Here is a 21,008-nt window from a genome sequence, read left to right on the forward strand (position 1 = left end):
GCGCCTTCCGCTTCCTGCGAACAAATTATTAAAATTATTATTATTATTAACGTCACTGATGCCTGCTGTACTAACACCTCCCAGACATCTGGGTCTCATCAAAGTTCACCGGCGTTCTATAATTCGTTTGCAGGAAAGGGATGGTGCTGTATCTGTCAGCCCCGCCGGGGTGGTGCAGTGGTAAGATGCCCCACTACTGTGCCGGAGTTACCGGGTTCGAACCCGACCTCGGCGGCTGCGTTTCGATGGAGGCGAAATGAAGTGGCGTCCGTGTGCTGTGCGATGTCAGCGCACGTTAAAGATCCCCAGGTGGTCTCAATTACAGCGCCCTCCACTGCGGCTCCTCTTTCTGTCTTTCCACTTTCATTCCCACCCTCCTCCCTTCCCTTACGGCGCGGTTCGGGTGTCCACAGAGCAAGTGTGACAGTTACTGCGCCTTTCCCTTCCTGTGAACCAATTATTATTATCTGTCACTCGCGGAATCACTATCATCCTCACACTTGACAAGGCGAATTATGAAGAGCGCTTCACAAATCGGGGCGTGGTGCAAATAGTAAAGCGCAGGGCTAGGGATCCAAGGGATGTAGGTTCAGTTCTCAGGGCAACAAGCTGACAACCTTCTGCCGACAACCTTCTGTCGACTACGATGAGGCATTAAATGCCTTAATGCAAGAGCTTCTATTTCGTCTCGTATCATTTACGTCTTAGGGCATGTTTATGTGCTAACATCATCTCTACCGTGGGCTGATCTTATGGCTATTATGCTTAATACACGAGGTGTAATACATTATGTCGTCAATTGCAGAAGCAGCAAACAAAATGCACTTTACAAGTTGTAGTGGCTGATTGATAAAATCTCTAAGGATTTGAAGCAATTTGTGCTGGATGGAAAAGAAACGTTAGGGGAAGCTGTGTGTTATGCTAGCGTTCCGGAATTCATTTACGATCGTTCTTTTTTATGGCGCAAAATTACAAAACAGGAGGCTTCAGAGCGTGGTTCTCGCCCTGATGGGGCTGGGACAGCTAGGTCACCGCCGTTTACGGCGGGTGCTAGCCTGCCACGAAATGTTTATCGGCTGTAGGCCGTCATTGCACCCGCCACCGCTTCGGTGGTGGACGATGGCTGTTGTTGTGGCGCTTGTCTTCTCTTCTGTCCTGCCCCGCCGGGGTGGTGCAGTGGTAAGACGCCCGACTACTGTGCCGGAGTACACGGGTTCGAACCCGACCTCGGCGGCTGCGTTTCGATGGAGGCGAAACGGAGAGGCGTCCGTGTGCTGTGCGATGTCAGCGCACGTTAAAGATTCCCAGGTGGTCGAAATTACTCCGTAGCCCTCCACTACGGCTCCTCTTTCTCTCTTTACACTTTCACTCCCATCTTCCTCCCTTCCCTTACGGTGCGGTTGCGGTGTCCACAGAAAAACAAGTGAGACAGTTACCGCGCCTTTCCCTTCCTATAAATAAATAAATAAATAAATAAATAAATAAATAAATAAATAAATAAATAAATAAATAAATAAATAAATAAATCTCTTCTGTCCGCGCACGTTAAAGGTCCCCAGGTGGTCGAAATTACTCCGTAGCCCTCCATTACGGCTCCTCTTTCTCTCTCTTTCCACTTTCACTATCACCTTCCTTCCTTCCCTTACGGCGCGGTTGTGGTGTCCACAGAAAAAAGTGAGACAGTTACCGCGCCTTGCCCTTCCTATAAATCAACCTCTTCTGGCCGCACGAGGCAGCGGAGGTGGCTCAGCTACAGAGCCAGTCGCAGGCCCGTGCATTTTATTTCCTTCTTCCTACAGCCACGATCCCCTTCATGGATCACTGCCTTGTCGTGGCGGAGGGGCTTGCGAAACTCGATGAAGTCGTGAGCTCTGCTGTGTAGGGCCACCCAAGATAGACAGGTCACGGCAGAGAGTTCTGACAAAATGTGATTCACTGGAGAAGGTAATGGCAACCCACTCCAGTATTTCCTGCCAAGAAAACCCTATGGCCAGTCACAATACCATTAATTATATGGCGCCGGAAGATGAGCCCCCCAGGTTGGAAGGCGTCCCACATGTTAGTGGGGATGAACAAAGGGCGATTGCTAGTAGCTCCAGGACGAATGAAGCGGCAGGGCTAAAGCCAAAAGGACGCTCAGTTGTGGATTTGTCGGGTAGCGACCGGAAAGTCCGATGTTGCAAGGAGATATATCACATAGCAACATGGAATGTAAGATCTATGACGCAAGGTAAACTGGATGTCGTCAAGCGAGAAATGAACAGATTGAACATTGATATCTTGGGTATCAGCGAGCTCAAGTGGACCGGAATGGGAGAATTTAACTCCGGCTACCATTATGTCTTTTATTGTGGGCACGAATCCAAGAGAAGGAATGGGGTCGCTCTCATAGTAAACAGAAGAATGGGTGCTAGGGTACAACCCCAAAAACGACCGAATGATTTCACTTCGGATCCAAGGTCACCCTTTCAACATAACAGTTATCCAAGTCTATGCACCGACCACTACTGCTGAAGAAGCTGACGTTGAGAGATTTTATGCGGGCCTACAATGCCTTTTAGACCACATCCCATCATCAGGCGTCGTTTTTTTTGTAGGAGACTGGAATGCTAAGGTCGGGAGTGAAGAAATATCCGGAATTGTAGGCAAGTTCGGTCTTGGCGAGTCAAATGAAGCTGGACACAGGCTAGTAGAGTTTTGTCAAGAAAACAACCTGACCATAGCGAATACTCATTTTCAACAGCACAAGAGGCGCCTGTACGCATGGACTTCACCGGACGGTCTGTACAGGAATCAGATCGATTAAATTCTTTGCCGGCAGAGATGGAGAAGCGCTATACAAGCAGTCAAAAAACAAGGCCTGGGCCGATTGTGGCACTGATCATCAGCTTCTTGTTGCCAAAATTAAGCTTCGATTGAGGAAAACTCAGAAAACTAGAAGGCCTTTCAGGTATGATCTGGATCAAATTCCATTAGAATATGCTGTGGAAGTGAGCAATCGATTTCAAGAATTAGATCTAGGAGACAGAGAGCCCGAAGAGATGTGGACTGATGTTCGTAATATAATACAAGAAGTTGCTACTAAGGTAGTTCCAAAGCAAAAGAAATGCAAGAAAGCAAACTGGTTATCTGAAGAGGCTTTGCAAATAGCTGAGGAAAGGAGGATGGCAAAAGTTATGGGGGAAAGAGAAAGATACAAGGTTCTCAATGCGGATTTTCAGAAAATAGCAAGGAGAGATAAGAATGCCTTCCTGAACATACAGTGCCAAGCAGTTGAGGACAACCGCCAATTGAGGAACACAAGAGCTCTGTATAAGACAATTAAGGATATCAAAGGAACCTTCTGTGCTAAGCTGGGCGTGATAAAGGACAAACGAGGCAAGGACCTTACTGAAGCCTCAGAAATAAAGAAGAGGTGGCAGGACCCGAATGTGCAAACCCAACATAAGACGGCTGTGATTACTGATCTCGAGCCGGGCATCCTGAAGAGTGAAGTTGAATGGGCCTTAGCCAGTCTTGCTAAGAAGAAAGCCAGCGGAAGTGATGGCATTCCAGCTGAGTTGCTTCAAAACCTCAACCATGACGCTGTTAGCATTCTGCATACATTATGTCAGAAGATTTGGACAACCCTGCAGTGGCCACAGGATTGGAGGAGGTCAGTTTACATCCCCATTCCAAAGAAAGGCAGTGCCAAAGATTGTTCCAACTACCGCACGATCGCACTTATTTCGCATGCTAGCAAGGTGATGTTGAAAATCCTCCAAGGTAGGCTGCAGCAGTATGTGGATCGGGAGCTTCCGGACGTGCAAGCTGGGTTTCGCAAGGGCAGATGAACTAGAGACCAAATTGCCAACCTCCGCTGGATCATGGAAAAAGCAAGATAGTTCCAGAAACCCATCTACTTCTGCTTTATTGATTATACGAAATCGTTTGACTGCGTAGATCACAGCAGATTGTGGCAAGCTCTCCAAGAGATGGGAGTTCCAATTCACCTCATCTGTCTCCTCAGGAACCTGTATGAAGGACAAGAGGGCACAGTCAGAACTGGGCATGGTCTTACCGATTGGTTTCCGATTGAGAAAGGAGTGAGGCAAGGCTGCTTACTGTCGCCCTGCCTATTTAACCTATATGCAGAGTGCATCATGAGGAAGGCCGGTCTGGACGAGTCTTGATATGGAGTGAAGATTGCTGGAAAATTTATCAACAACCTTAGATATGCGGATGATACCACTTTAATGGCAGAAAGTGAAGTGGAACTCAAGAGACTTCTGATGCGCGTACAAGAAGAGAGTGAGAAGTTTGGGCTTAAACTGAACATCAAAAAGACAAAGATCATGGCGTCTTGCCCTATCAGGTCCTGGAGCATCAATGGACAAGAAGTGGAAGCTGTGACAGATTTTCTCTTCTTGGGCTCCAAGATTACCTCGGAAGGAGACTGCAGCCATGAAATTAGGAGACGCCTGCTTCTGGGAAAGAGAGCAATGGTTAGCCTGGACCGCCTAGTAAAGAGCAGAGACATTAGTCTGCCAACCAAGATCCGTATAACTCGTGCTATGGTCTTTCCAGTTGTGATGTATGGATGCGAGAGTTGGACTGTGAAAAAGGCTGACCGCCGAAGAATTGACGCGTTTGAATTATGGTGCTGGCGAAGACTCTTGAGAGTTCCTTGGACTGCCAGAAGATCAAACCAGTCGATATTGTCGACCATAAACCCTGACTGCTCATTGGAGTGTCAAATTCTAAAGTTAAAACTCAGCTACTTTGGTCATCTGATGAGAAGAGAGGAGTCGCTGGAGAGAGATTTGATGTTGGGAAAGGTTGACGGTCGCCGGAGAAGGGGTAGGCAGCGAACGCGATGGTTAGATGGCATCCTCGAGGCACTGCAGATGAAGTTATGTGATGTTAGGAAGATAGTGAGAGACTGGAAAGCGTGGCGTGAAAGGGTCCATAGGGTCACGAAGAGTCGCACACGACTGAACAACTGAACTGAACTGACAGCCACAACAACAACAACAGGATGCTTCAGAACTTCAGTGCTTTTTTTATTTTCATATTAACGGGCATTATCCTCAAGTCAAAGCTCTACTCCGCACTCAAAATATGCACTAGCGCGGGTTACTTTACCAATTGTTGCAGAAAAAAAAACGATTGAAACAGCGTGTGAAGTATATTTGCCATACCCCCAAGGTATCTGGTACATTAGATAAGGGCGGGGCAAATAACAAAGGAAAAACACGCAAAAACTACAAAACAATTAAAAGACATCAAGAATTCAAAATTTTCTAAATAACAAAATAAAGCCAAGCAAAAATGTTTTATTTATACAAGGGTAATTATCGCGAGTGTTAATGGTAACGCGAGCAGTACTTTGTGTACAAAATAGAGCGAGGAATACTTTGGGTATAAAACACAGTATAGAATGAGCACGGCGTACGAAATAAGTCATTTGTTATAATAGCTTACAAATGGAGCCTTTTACGACAGTTTTAAAATTGTCAGTGCTGGTTACACTAGTATACGAAGCAGGTAAATTGTTCCAGTGTTTGCTTGTTTGGAGAATAAATGGATATGAATAGCTTACGGTGCTGGTATGAGAAATGTTCACTTTTGGCGGAGGAGAGATGAAATATATGGTGGCAGTTGAACCCGAACAGAACCTAGGTATGGATTGTGATAACACCGTGTGTTCTATGGAAAAGACATGGGCGAAGTATTTTCAGCGGATAAATAACGGCCACAGATGTAGGAACGCTTTCATATTCAAATTACTGGAATTTATTTGGTAATTGTTTGAGATGAATTGGGCTCAGCAATTTTGTATTGCTACTGTATACTGTTTGAGAATGATATGACTGGGGTTCCAAACTGATAATGCTTGTACAAGCTGTGGACGAAAGTAAGTTTTGCATAATAGTAGTCTTAATGATTAGCAGTTTTGTTCCGGGTCATATCCTCTTATCACAAGTTTGCAAAGACACCCTTCGATTTATCTCAGTGCTTGTGCAGTGCACGTGGTGACACACATTGATATCAAATTACGTCACTACGGAATTGCATAACAAGGCTGTGCATGTAGCGTTGGCTCAACCCTGGTTACGTACTGCAGATGCTTCTCTTCTAGGATCACATTACGCGTGACAAGATCTCGAAAGCCTTCGCATGCCGAGGCAGCATTAGGCACAGTTCTAGTTAGTAGCACAACTTGTCAGTCAGCCGGGCAAGAAATTTGTGTATATTTATTTTCTGTTGCCTTGCTTTGTTTATGCATTGCTTTGAGTAATTATGTTGACCAGTCTGCGCTCGTTCATCTTTCTGCCCAACTCCTGGCAACGATGTTATTATTCACCCTAATTACGACCTGCTATGCAAAAGCTACGACCATTGCAGCGTTGAAGTTATTCTGTTACTACGGCAAATGACTTTCATGCAACTCAATCTCACTGGAGCGAGTATGGTACAGTTGTCATACAAAAGCTCTACCTGCCAGAATAGCATCGATACTGATAGCTTTTCGGCTACACTTGAAATCTAATTGCGAAGGGTGAACCGTCACTTGTTTATTTATTTCATCTTAATCTTGACCACTATGGTAACACGGACAACATTTTAACGGGTATCTGTGAAACAAATTTTTATATTACGCCTGGAGACAAAGCGAGTCTACTCTACACGTACTTTCACTTCCTTTGGGAGATCAATATACCATAAAGATACAATCAATGTGCTGTAGGCTGGGAGGTCGTTCGGAAAAAATACTTTGTGCAAAGAAAGCAGTCTCATCGATGAAAGGTATATTTGCAAAGGGCTATTTCCTTATGTCATTCTTTGGCGGAATCACAAAACGTTACGCAGTGCAAGAAACTTGTAGGACCCTTAGAGGTTCTGTATCCCGGGCTTAGACACTTGCGCTCACTGTTAAGAGTAGTACAGAAATATGATCCGAAATAACGGCGAGCCAGAGAGACAGAGCTATGACGAGGCTGCTCTTTACGTCTACCTTAATGTTTCCCCTTTCCTCTAAGAACCAAAGCATGAGTCTGAGGTGAAATATAAGTTGTGAAACCAGACCTTGCGCAGAACCAAATCTCTTTGTCCGCTAACTCCTTCGTGTCATAGCATAGCGAAAATTGGAAGCTGAGTTCGGTCAATGCGTCCACTACACTTCAGGTGTCCAGCATTGTTTGGGAGTCGGCCATACAGTCATCGACAGTTAGGAAACAAAGAAAACAATCAATATTTCTAGAAATCTTCCTGTTCTTTTTTTTTTAAATCACAAAATTACACGTTTTCACCTAGTTTTCTGGGTTTTTTTTTCTTTGGTGTTTTGGTAGTGGAGCTTTACATTTTGAGTCTGTCTTAAACTTTTATAAACTGCTGAAAATCAAGTTATCAAAGAAATACGACACCTGCCTGCGCCTTTACTGGCGTCGAGGACAGGTCATGTGCTTCGTGTCCTTTCAAACAGAGAACTCATAATGAACCATTTCAATGAAAACAGAGCCTACGTTATTATTTTTATTTTGTGTGCACAAACAAACAAACAAGAAACCAATAATCTCAAAACTTTCCTATATTTCTTCCACGGCAACAGGGCATAATTATTCCCTTACCACGCTTTATACTTTTGGTGCAAATTTCTGTTCTTAATGCACCGCTATGCGGAAGGGAAAAATTTTAGGACCCAGCACATTAAAATCTTCTCGGAAAAAATGCAGACACTGCATTTTTGTCTATCTTTTTTTTTCTGTTGTTTTTGTTGACACGCACACACCTGGATATGGGGGTTTATGATACTGCTTTTGGTTGCGCTCGGTGACACGATTAAACAAAAGCGCGCAATAGCTGATTTAATAAATGTGAAAACAATGCATTGTATAAAATTTCTCATTAAAACGTCTTTTTAACTTCTTTAATATCCAAATAGACTTCCAGTTCAATTATAGCTTTTTTTTACGAATGAAAGAGGCAAGTGACTGCCTTAACCCATTATGGGGTTTCCCAGCTAGTACAGATAACCCGTTTCGTTTCTTGTGGGTTTCAGTTTGAGGAAACGACGAAGGTTTCAAGAACGTTCTAAGCCGGAAACCCGATTAAGATCGCCTTGATTATGCTCCGTTCGGAAAACATTTACCTTGTGCTAGTTGTCCTATTTTACTGTGCTGTGCTATTTGAGCAGGCAGGTCTTGCTGACTCAACAAGAAGAAAGCGCATTCAAAATATCATTATTATAACTGCAAAATTTTCATGGCACAAAAGGGAGCACATGACACAAAATCAAAGAAATGAAAGAGCGATGTTTATGCGGTACGCTAAAGGGCGAAGAAAGGAGCTCTAAACAACGTAAATTACATAAATCAACTCCCTCCTTGGTAGAGTGCGGTTGTTTTCAGAGAATAGGTTATCAGTCGGTAGCCCCTCTGGATAAGAATCTTTATCCTAAACCACATATTACTAGTTCTTGACCACAACCTGTACAGCAGTCTTTGTTTTGTACTGTACTATGGTGCCTGCAGCTACTGCTTTTTCCACCGAGTTCTCGGGGCAGATAGTAAAAGAAACGGCTACCGATGCGTAAGAAAGAAGCGCATTACTGCAGAGAAACTGTCCCACAAAAGGGGCGCGGAATGACCCATATGAGACGGAGTATAACCATTAGCTTGCTCACTCACGTATTTCATCTCAAGTGCAGAAGAGGGCACGCGGAGTCTACGCATTCGGCTTTGCTGCCATTCTTAGCGTGTGCGGAACATCTGGAGCAGCGGATTCCAACGAGGCAATTCGGTAATGGAACCCGTGAAGCCGGTGTGACCGGCCCAGTATTTCACTCACTATCGTGAAACCTGTTTCGTGCCCTTGGCAAAACCTGGCTACTACAGCTCTCCAGCTCTCTCTACAATTTATTCTAGCCATACTGCCAGGAGCTTGGAGAGTACGAGCTAACGTCGTCCGTGGCAAAGTTCTCCTGCATTTTCTCACGCTGCAAAAGTTTGCTGTAGATGCACTCGCATTCTTTGGATGTCACTTATTGTTCGTAAATTTGCAGATCTAGCAATATACACGGACGTATGGGGAAATAGGGGTCCTTTCGTACGGGTTTATGTTAGCAGTTGTGTAGAGTTTTTTTTCTAAAGCAAGAGACGCGCAAGCATGTCCTTAGCTCATGCAATGAGATCGTTGCTCTTGAACGGACTTATTTAATGATGCCTCTAATGCAACATGGCATACGTTTGCCGAATTCAGAAAGAAATTTTAAACAAGACTACCTTTAGATGACACTGTTTGTAGCATCTGGGACCGTTCTCTTTTGGTCTCGGATACGTGTCGCAGGTATTCAGGGAGCAATGTCCAGCTAGCTATGGTGCTCTCATTAGCCGAAGGGTGCGCAGTGCAATGCATCGTCTCTTTTTCAATAATTTGAGTTTGTGTTGGCAAATTTTGATGCACATTTGAATGTTTTGCCTGCGAGCCTTCACACTAACGCCTTTCCGAGAGAGGCGGTAGCCTCGGAGCCAATTAAAGGAGAACTAATGTATGTGAAAGTATATAGTTTTCAGCTCCTAAGCGTGCTTTTCTTCCTAATGTCGAATCTTCCAAGCTACGCCTTCTTTAGCTGTTGTCTTCCCAGATGCGAAGCAAGAGCTATCGGAAAAGTATTTCCACCTGCCGCCTTGGCTTATTTGGTTAGGTTTCTAATCTCAAGGTTCCGAGTTTGAGCCAAGCGACGGCAGGATTACTTCGAAAAAGGTGACACGCAAAGATGCCCCTGGGCTGTGCGATGACCGTGAACACTAAATAATTCAGGCATCTAAATTAGTCCACTGTATTAATTACAAATTCTTCATCCTCTCATTTGCCACTTCTAGGCTTTATATCGCACAGTTTACAAAGTAAGAAAGTTTCCTGACCTTCAAATGCATCATTTAAAACCTATCTCAACAGATTCATAAACACGAGTGGAGAAGTTGGAATACACTTCACGACATTGACGAAGAGGTCCGCAAAGTTTTCTCCTGACCATGGAATTTGCATTGAAGAAGCGTTCAAAGCACTCTTTGGCATGTTTAAGGTCGCTTTGAGTGCTTCAGCTGTCCATCACTTCGCTCGCCTGAGAGGACGGTAGATGTCGGTGCAGGTTTTTTGAGACTTAGAAGCTTGGACGCAATAACTTTCATGCGCAAACAAAAATACAAAACAATATTTTGCCAAATGATGTCAGCGGTTAAATATTTGCACCTTTGTGTATTTTCATCTGTGTGTGCTGCAGAAATAAACTACGAAAACTATCAGGAATGGGCGCATTGAGATAAGCGAAAGAAGACCCAGTTGTATAAACAAGAACCAGCCATGCAGATATTTTATGTTTCTTATCACGAACATATTGTGAGCAACTGCTTCATCATGTCCTAAAATGGGCGTAAAAAAATCATTCGGCATAATAGGTGCGTGTTCTCAGCTTGTAATTGTGCATGTCCCCGTATCGGTGCGGGTATTACCTACAACCAGAAATATAACAACTACCATCATACTCATCAAGAGACTTCTACTTAGTTTTCAATTCCGATTCCAACGGTAAGATTGGCCGGGAGGGCGGGAGGGGGGTGTGATTGGTTAAAGTGGTGCGCGTTGCCTTTCGCATATGTTTTAGTAACGACGACTGCATACAGTATATATTTTTGTTCTTTCAAATTTTGTACAGACTGGAAAAGTAACCTACCCTAAGCCACTTTTTCTGCAATACTTCATGAACTTGAATGCGTTTTTGGTTCACAAAAGAAGGAGAATTAAAAGTTCCTGGCGGAGCTTTAGTGCTCAGCACGGGCGCACTTAGAATGGCAAAAAGTTGAACGCAATTTGCGCAAACAACACTTCTCCTTTGTCGACCAGCTTTTTATTAGCATCAAAAAGGCAATCAAGCATCCATTCCCTTGTAAGCAAGCGACGTGTACGCAGTAAGAGCAACGAGATATACGTTGCCTTTGACGGACTTTCAGCATGGCAAAAAGGTACAGGAGACTGCTTAAGACGTCAAACCGAAGGAGTGAGTGATTTGTCCATGTAACGGCAGCCTCCGTGTGGAGCATGAAGAAGCCCAATTCCTCTTCATAAACTCATAATCCTGTCCGCCTGATGGATGACGTTCGGCCGACATGCAACGAGCTCCACTGTGTAGTTTTTGTTCTAGCTGTGTTTCCGTTTCCCTTTCCTTTTGCACGTCCGAGTCTTGGCCTTAGCGTCCACCGGGTGGCCAGATTCGCTTTTCGACGAGTGTTTAACAAGAAAAGGAAACCGTAGGTAGGAAAGGTTGTGAAAGCAAGAACTGGCAGCCAAGTAGGAACATTATTCCTCATTTGTGGCTCTCAGACTCGGGACCAAAGGGGGCAGGAGGCACCGAATGGACAGAAAGAGTTGGAACGTTTTATTTTCTTTCACCTCGCTGCGTTTGTCGCACCCAGCTGGGACCTTCTTAACAGTGTCAGTTGGTAAGGGGTGACATTTTTCGCTGCTTTTAAGCTTTCCATGGTGACAGGAAGACGGCGTGACCTAATGGATGGGTGGGATACCATTAAACCCAGTGACAGCTGACTGTTTACGCAGGTGATTATATCTACTTCAAGTCCTATATGTATGATCGTTTTTGTTTTCAATTCCAGACTAGAACACGCCTGCATGCGTCTTAACAGAACTGTGTACTTGATTCACCATGCTCACAGGTGAACAATTTAGCACGCACTTCAGTACAAGCGAGCCGAATCGCACCTAAAATGATGTTTATGATTTCAGACCAATCATAGCTTGATTATTCAGAGAATTCTTCTAGAGCGTAAACCTCGAATGATCCGCATTAACTACTGTTTGTTGACAACGTACCCATAAAACAAAGGAGTATTGAGTTTTAATTAGGTTTTAGTCTATTTCTCATCGTATATTAACCCCATTGCAAATCCAATCCATTGCAGCATATGCGCATCACCCATTTCATTACAGAACTTTACTGAGGTCTGTAATGAGGTGCGGGCAGAATGGGAGCATCCGTGAGTGAAGATGTAGGTGTCTTCGGTAGGCATAAGTGTCTCTTTTTGACAACATCTACGTTTATTGTCAAATAAATGCCATTTCATGCTTTATGAGAGGTATGCAGTTCCGAAAGCTCGTTTTCGGTCTCTGATATTTTGTTCGATATACACGAGAAGATTTATGATTTGGCTCAGTAATGCACATCTAAAATTTATATTTGCTTCCCAAACACTACTTTAGCTGCACCCGCTTTGGGTCCTCCTCAAAGATGAATAATAAAACGGCGTCAGCTCTTTACTTCTGAAGAGGACATCAGCTCGTAACGGTTCGTCTTCATCGTTAAGCCCTGGTCGCAGTAATTGCTGCCGTCAGAAGCAAGAGCCAAATTAGCAAATTAGCGGTGTCTAGACACGTGGGCAGAAGAAGTGGCACTTTTCGAGCTGGTTGCTCTCACTCACAGGGTTGAATGCTGAGAAGAATATTCGTATCTCGGTAGGATGGTGTTGAGCTCCTCGATTTTGAAAATCCCTGTGGAGTTTCTAAATTTGATGCCGCGATTCGGTGTTCAGCATTCGTAATTTTGATGTGCAGGAAATTCTTCTTCATTGTCCTTTTAAGAGAGCGAAACATTTTGCCTGCCTACATGAACCTGTCAACCGGCATCATATAAAACGCTGAAATTTTCTTGAATTCACCAGCTTTATTTTTACTTACCAGCTAGCACAGCAGCAAACGGTAGACATCTCGCAGTGAATGATAAAAATGAAGCCGAACTAGAAATGGCATGGTTAGTTTCGTATTCTTGCCTCTTACACACTCGGCGCATGACATACTAACGCAATCAATGTCCGATAAATGCGCATTTGGGAATGTGATCTTTATAGGTATTCCTGAAGTTTCAATACACGGGTACTGTCAGATATTTATACGCAGAGCTCGAATAAAAAGGCGATCGCCTCTAGAGCGCTGCAACCTGCCATTTTATCACGATGAATGCGCTAAAACAACGCTAAAAGACTGAGTCTTTAGGAACGTTTGTACCAACCGGCTACAACCTTCTACTCTTATGCCAATAAACTAGACTGAATGTGTTGGTGGACTTATTTTTCTTTCCGTGAAAAACCGAAACGTTGAAGTGACGCATGTGGAAATCAGGGCGATAAAACACCTAAGTGGGTTGCAGGCAATATATAAGCTGGAGGCAAAAAAAAAAAAAAAAGCAAGAACAAGAAAGAAAACGAGACAATAGTGCGAAGTCGGCTTAAATCTTTTCGTGTAAACGAAGAAACGTGCCTATAAGGCAAGTTCTAACTTTAAGACCCCCCCAGGTTATGCAAAATATTATTTAATGCTGCTGTAGATCGAGGCAATGGACGTAGGACGGGAATTTAACGTAAGAGGTATTCTATTTCTAGGAATGTTAGGCAAGCAACATAACATATGCTTAATTTCATTTTTCTTTTGGGGCTGTATAAGGAAGGTTGGGGTAATCTCTCGCATCTTCAGCATAGTTGTGTCTGTGGTATCCAGATTCAACAGCGGAGTCTTATGAAATTGAAAAATTGAAATAGAAACAAAAGCAAGGTACAAAAGACCTGCTAAAGGTCATATTACACTCGTTCCTTGCAGGGAAGCCTAAACTCAGATACCGACATAAAGGAGAGCAAAGCCTGTTTTTGAAAACCTAGTACAAGAAATTGAAAACGAAGTATCTTTCACATTCTCTGAGGATGGGACCGATGCAAGGTATATTATTATAACTACCAAAATGAAGTGTCCTTGGAAGCTGTCCAACAAAAATGCATTTTCTGCAGCCCGAGAAACAGCTCGTAGTCTTCTAGACTGTTTAGCACTAATAGGAAAACATATAAACCTGACGCTAATTATACCATTTTGTTTTTGTTGAAATTAGTGAAACCAGCTCCGCATCATCGAAGGAAGAGCTGGCTGGTCTAGCCGAGAGTAAGCGAAATAATGCCGATTTCCCGAAAGCTCGCAGTAAAGGAATTGAATCGATTTGCTTCAGCTAACAAGAAAGCATGAAAAATGGCAGTGACGAGGTAAAAAAACCCAAAGAAGTCTAATGACCTTGCAATGAATGAACGCTGCACAGTTTCCTGCAGCCAGGTTCCGCGACCACGATCTTCTGTCAAATGCAGGAACAAGACGTCGCTTGCAAGATGCAGATGTTCGAGACTTCCTCGAGCATTACCGCTAGCTCATCTATGCGGCATCGCAACCATGCGCTGTAATCGCTGCATCTCTGGCATTGTGATCAGAAGCAGCACTGCTCCAGACTGGTAGGAAAACTACGTGGAGAAGAAACAGTGTGATGCGGCAGGTGTTTGTGTTGCTGTGTACGTGGGGGACCAGCAGCCTTTAACACGCTTAAGAAATCTTCTTGGACCATCCTTTCTGGTCGCTAAGTAACTGTTTTAGTTGCAGTTATTGCTTGATTTAACTGCAGAATCCTTCACTTATGATTAGGGAATACCTTTGGTACAGAATATGTTCATATTTAGCAAATTGCATTTCAGGATGATGCGTACTAACTGAGCTAATTATTCTGATTTGTTTTTCAATTTCTTCGCAGTTTTTCACACAGTCGCTAAAAATATTTGGACGAAATTGAACCAATGCCCCCACTATGCACTTCTTTGTCTGATCTAAATTTGTCATTGTAACTCAGAGAGCTGATAATCCTTAATTACCTGAAACTAAGAAGACGGAGAATATGCCACACCTCAGCCAAATACAGAGACAAGCCTATTCAGTTAGGAACCTGTATAGCTATGTATATTAACAAGTTAAAGGAGTCAAATCACTCGTGGAATAGGTCCCCTCACGAGTAGAGAATATCGTAATTCTCGCTTGCAGGCCTCGCTCAGATTATTGAGTCAGGAAAATGTGGTCGTGACCTTCCATTTTTGCACAAAATAAAAAGGGATAAGCATTTCAGTTTCCTTACGCATCTTTGACATAGATCTAAACTCGGAGGTGGACCCCGGGTGAGCCCAGAGGCCAAACTCCCGGCTTTAGCTGAATAAAACTTGAGTGACCATAGCTTCGATTCAAGGCTGTCAAAAAAAAGTTCCTCATTTATAAAATGCCCGATATTATTTAATGTTTAATGCGTAAAGAAAAGTATTAAATTTATATTCATCGTAAAAAATGACCGCAAAATGTATTTCAGCAGTAAAGATGATCGCCAGGCTGCAATCTTGATTTGTGTTTTTCTCGGAAACAAGCTTATCTAGTAAACAAATTGTCCGAGAAAAATTGTTTAAATCATAGAAAGCAATATACTAGCTCCCAGTTTCGTAATATGCGAAAAAGCGGCAGGGAAAAGACTGATGCAATTGTGCAATGATGAAAAGTGTGCATTTCGGTTACGGCTGGAACGAATGTAAACTCAACAGTTCTTCATTTGAATTCGAATCCAAAAATATGTTTTTAAAACCACGTGTTCCTTTATTTATTACACTTTCTCTCCCTCCACCTGAATTTCCTGAAACAAAACACGGCCTAGTTTCGGCGCTTTTGACCAAAAAAAAAAAAAAAACATCCGAGCTGTAATTCCGCCAAACCTAGTTAACGACACGAGAGCATCGTTTTTCTTCTTTTTTGCTTTGGTTAGAATTAGATTTAGGCACGGACAGACATGATTTTGCAGCGAATAAATTAGCGAGACAATGGAGTCGAGGCTGCCGTCAACTACGAGAGAAAACACGTGATGGTCAAAGGTCAAAGGTCAAAAGTCAAAGGCCAAAAGGTCGAAAGTCAAAGGTCAAAAGTCAAATATCAAAGACAAAGGTGAAATGTATATAAGGTGTTGGTATAATCATAGGTGGCATCATGTTTAAGCAATATAGCCACATAGTGACCTCTAGTTCGTTGAATGTCAGATGGGCGTCCAGGCTGACCTAGGCTGATACACGGCGTAATGAAGCTTCCGCTAAATCACACGTCTAACACCTCAGGGTATATTACCTCTAATTCATCTATCATTCGTGCACCAAAGTACATCGTGATCTCATCGCTTTGGTATTGTTTCGTCTTAGTTATCTTCACCAGTCACCAGTTGCAGTCTTATTTTGCTTACTGTCTTCTTCGGACGTGTGCTTTTCGAGCATTTTCTGTCTTATTTTTTGCAGTTAATTATGCGGCGGCAGTAAAGGCCGGCTGACATTTTTGCTTCTTTCAGCACCCAAAATATAATGTTTGATGGACTCAAATGGCTTTCCTCATGACAATTTCATTTTCTTTGGTGAGATTACAGCTTTATCAGTGCGAAATAGCATTTAGCCTTTTATCTAGGTGGATTGACGGCTTAGTAATCAAACGACTTTCTGAGTAAAGTGACACAAGCTTCGCTTGAGTGCGCTCAAAAATACCCTCCATCAGGGCTTTACTACAGCCTCTCATGCGAACGATGCAGACATCACATTTTAGCTGTAGCACTTCGCGCTGATTAGCTTCGTTAAGCGAATCAAAGAATATCGACTCTTGAACTAATGAACATCGTTCAGCGAATGTAATATTTATCGATTCTTGAATTGACGCTTGGTCTGGGTAATATGTTTCTTTGTTGTGTTCAGCTCTCAGAAATTACCATTCTTTAATATAGTGCGTGCTTGACAATAGCATTGGGTTTTCCTGGGGACTCAATAGGAACTGCTAATAAAGCCTACCAATGTACAAAGGTCGCAAGCCGCAAATGATGATCACGTGAAAAGGACGTTAACTTTCGCGCAAGACGAAATGTTCGAAATTTAAATTTTCTGCATCTGCTAGTGTGATCTAAATGGCTCTGAAAGAACGGAAAACACAATCACTATGCATGTCACTGAATGTAATGTCAATTCTTCGATGTCATCTTTCTATATGGGCAAGGTTAACCGTACTGAGTTCTTTTCTGCTTTAGTTTTCAGTAAAAATTCGTTTTTATTTCCACCCTCTTTTAGGAATAGGTTTTTTTTTTCTCTTTAATTCCCCTGGAGCAGTGTCCAGACGAGAAAAGCGATGCGCGTACATAGCCATTGCGTCTGGCGGCTGCTCTTCCAGACAGCTGCCTTTTTGATTTTGAACTCGGAGGAGGCATCGGACTCGTTATGCTAACCGCCCCCGGGGGAAGTTTCAACGTATTTTCCTATGGAGGACATGTATGCCAGTGCTAAAGGCCGGCGCTGATTGGAAGTTATGACGGCGCGGGCTTGGGCAGTGCAATACTCCTTGCAGTGCAATATTCGATGCCGCTGTAAGTGACATTTCAAAGTCAGTGAAAGGCGTCGCTTCACTACGGAATGATTCCTGGGAGTCTCAAAAGGGCAAAAGCGGCAACGACGTCTGTCCAGCGCAAAACTCGAATTGAGCGTCTTTAGCGCTGATGACATTGCTCCTGCCAGGCGACGTGCACGAAATATTGTGGCCCCCGTGCCAGTTTGCCGAATGAACTTACGTCTTTCCCGTCGTGCTGAAGTAAATCCGCTCCCTGTCGCTCTCCTCAACATTCTTTCTGTTGTCGCCAAACATAGTTGCGTTGTTCTTTTTTTCGGGACCTTTATCGTCCTGTCCCGCTTTTTACCACCATCACTCAATGCGAATCTGTTCTCGTTCTTTGCGCTTTCCTTTTGAAGCCCACGTTTTGACATATTAGTGGACAGCTGGTGTCTTTAAACTTTGGAAATAAAGCGATCGTACGTGACAAGCGTTTCTTCTCTGGCTTCTGGGCAGAACGACGTAAGTGTCGCCGATAGCCATGTGGCTGCTTTCGCTTGCGCACATGTTCATTTTTGCACTCTAGCCTTCGGAAATCTCGCCAAACTGTCCGTAAAAAGATGTTGAGGCACGTGAGTCCAGTCTTATTGTCTTCACCATTTTGTCGCAACTCAATAAGCACGCCATTTTGTAACGTGGTTTGGATGTTTTTGTTCATCTATAGGCGCTGACGTGAATTAAAGGCGCATTTAAGCGGATATCAGTGCTGCTCAGATATAAACGTTACTTAGGTACTACCGGCAGTCTTTAAGTTAACAAGCGTTGAAGTGCAGGCTAGTTGGTAATACATTTGGAATACCAGCGCGAAGGACGAGGATGAAGATCAGAATGACACAAACACAAGTCTTTTAAGGTTTTCGTTCAGCATATCGGAGCTATGTATAGTCTTGCTCATAACTCTTCAGGCATTGATAACTGCGGCGGGAGCGGCTTTGCTCTTGTGTCGCAGATCTCACACAGCTGACGCTCGCTTCCGGTCGCTTGAGCTGAAGATAAAAACGGCGAAGGAAACATAGCCTTTACTTTCTGGTGTCTCTTCAGAACGTCAAGCAGACGTGAAATTGTATTTTTTCGTTCGTTACACCTTTTGTTGTCTCGTGGCTCAGATGCTGCGGGAGGCCGCTTGTGCTCGTAAATGCTGGGTGACGGCAAAACTGCGCGGTGCAAGTGGAATTCCTTAGAAGGCGTGTACCGTCATGAAGCACCGAAAATGTCCTAACCATAGGATTTCTGCTTCACTTTATATGCTGAGTCATTTTAAGGGGCAATACTTTGCCCTGGCTTAGCGGATATTCAGTGCACGGCATATACTGCACTGTTTGATAAGATTACCATTATCAAAGAGTTGCTACTTGAGGTGAAGCCACAAAAACAATATTTCCGACACATAATCTCAGCGTTACCCATTCTAGTACTATATTGAACTGATGTCGTTACGTTCTTTCCGCTCTCCCACAACGTACGAGCTTTTGGGGGAAGCCGACATTACTAACCCTAAAAATGACCAGCGGAAAGCGACAGACACAGTCTCTTCTGGAATAGCAAGAATAGGCCACTAATCATCAGGCTAGCTCATTGTTGTCGCCGCACCTTCGCAGGCGCATTAAGACATGCGAAGAGTGAAGGCTTGGTGTCATGATCGCGCTATAGAAGTATAGTAGCATGTGCTACAGGTTCTTTCAAGTGCACAAAATGCACTGACACCTTTTTGGACTATAATTATAATTTACCTTACGTTGTTTATATTTTATATCAACCTCCAGAACTTTCTAAATGAATGAATAGGAATAAAACTTCTCACAGGATTTCTTAATTATGGCTCTTTTAAAATGAGGCCGGAACTATCGAGAACGAAGACACATGCTTCCATTCAACACGATGCAATTGGTTGGTCCAAATTACAAACTACGCGAGGTACTGTTGCCTTGTGGAATAATGTCATTCGATTATTAATACCGCCTATGAAAAATATAACAAATAAGGTTTTCACAATTTAGTCAATCTGTCCACGTCGGCCAGCTCCTCTCGACCACTTCAATTAACTTCTATTTAATGTTTCTCTGATGGCAAGGGAATTCACATGAATGTTATTTGAATTTACTCTTGATTAAAGAAAGTTTACAAAGTTTAAAAAGCCTAAGCGAGTGGAAAGCAAACACAAAAAGTAAACATGAGTAAATGTAGCCTTTCTCTCGGTTACAGTGCGCTACATAGTTTCGTAGTTGTGCAGCCATCGCCCCAGCCTCTTGCAGCTCAGCCGCGCACAACGCGGCAGCTTCTGTACCACAATGAAGCAGTTGGAGGAATGCATACTGCACTACGGGTTTGAAACACTATGGTAGGAAGACACACGAGGGTAATAGCTACGTTTTTTCAGTGGAAGCCAGTTGCAGCGCCAGATGTATATAATAGCGCCGCAGTAGTAAAAAGCAGGTACTCTCGCCGTAATACTGCCGACCTTTTGACCAAGACTGTGCTTCCATGTTTCTGCAAGTAGTGGCCATAACTCTGTGAATGGCCGCTCCCAAAGAGTGAACACTAATAAAAGGATAGCCTGGACGGCATCGCTCGGCTCAAAACGTGATGTAGGCGTTGTCAGCGTTTCAGAAAAATTCAAATTGCTCGAGAAGGCGTGATAGTTTGTGGCGCTGCAGCTTTGAGCGTGTGTAAAACACTTTCTAAGTGTAAATTTTGAGATTTGAGTATCTCATAAACTTTATTATAACAGAATACGATGCAAACAGTTTGTGCTTCAAAGAAAATATATTAATCAAATGGCGGAATCAAACCATTGATCGTTGGATCGTGAGTCAGATGCACTAGTCCTAGATCACCGAGGCATAGCTTAGGACATGGTTAAAGGGAGGCCATGGGTCAATGTATAATATGCCGTGATCAGCTATTAAAAATATTTGACAATTATGAGTGCTGATTGAAAAGTTTGGCCATTCGTGCTGCTGTAATTCGATGTCTCTGTTAAAGGTACACCAAGGGTCCCAAAAGGGCGGTAACATCTCTTTAGCACTACCACGTCAAACCCTTAAGCCGAACCGAAGTGTGTCCCAAAGTTTTAGCTAACCTACTCAGAAACACCAAGGCGATTGGTTATTATGACTGTCTTTTGCGAAGCACCCGAACTTCGCTATTTTATTGGTTTATTCCACCACTTTGTTATCCGTTTAGCGCTTACTCTCGGTGTCCCTTGTAGAAAGGAAAGGATTCGTTGTAATATAGGTACGACATAAAGAACGAAGAGAAAGTCACTGATTATGGAGAGTTGTGAAAGGCGTAATTAGTGATGTCGGAACCACGTTCAGTGCATTGCAGCGCACGCCCAAGATATGAACAAAGACGTACTCCCATAAGTAAGAAGCTGCAAGAAACTTCAAGACTATGTTATGCCATGTGTGATAACTCTGCGACAACATAAAATAAAAGCTAGGGCACACGTCGACGTTCACATTTAACACTGAATATTTTTGAAAAGAAGGAAATCTTTCACGATTCTTATTCTGTGCCGGTGGAGGTCGGATTTAATGAAGCCGTTTCATCTAGAATGCGAAATGCGCCTTTAGTGTAGTAGTCTTAAACAAAAGGAATGGGTAAGCGAAGGCTTTCTCTCTAGATTAGCTTTGTGCACGAGGAGATGGCGCAGATTTCTCTTACTCGCTTTCTTTCCTGTCCACCATACAAGAATTCAACGTTTAAGTGTTTTA

Source organism: Amblyomma maculatum, chromosome 4, assembly GCF_055883805.1.
Source record: "Amblyomma maculatum isolate TAMU_Amacu chromosome 4, ASM5588380v1, whole genome shotgun sequence".
NCBI classification, from domain to species: Eukaryota; Metazoa; Arthropoda; class Arachnida; order Ixodida; family Ixodidae; genus Amblyomma; species Amblyomma maculatum.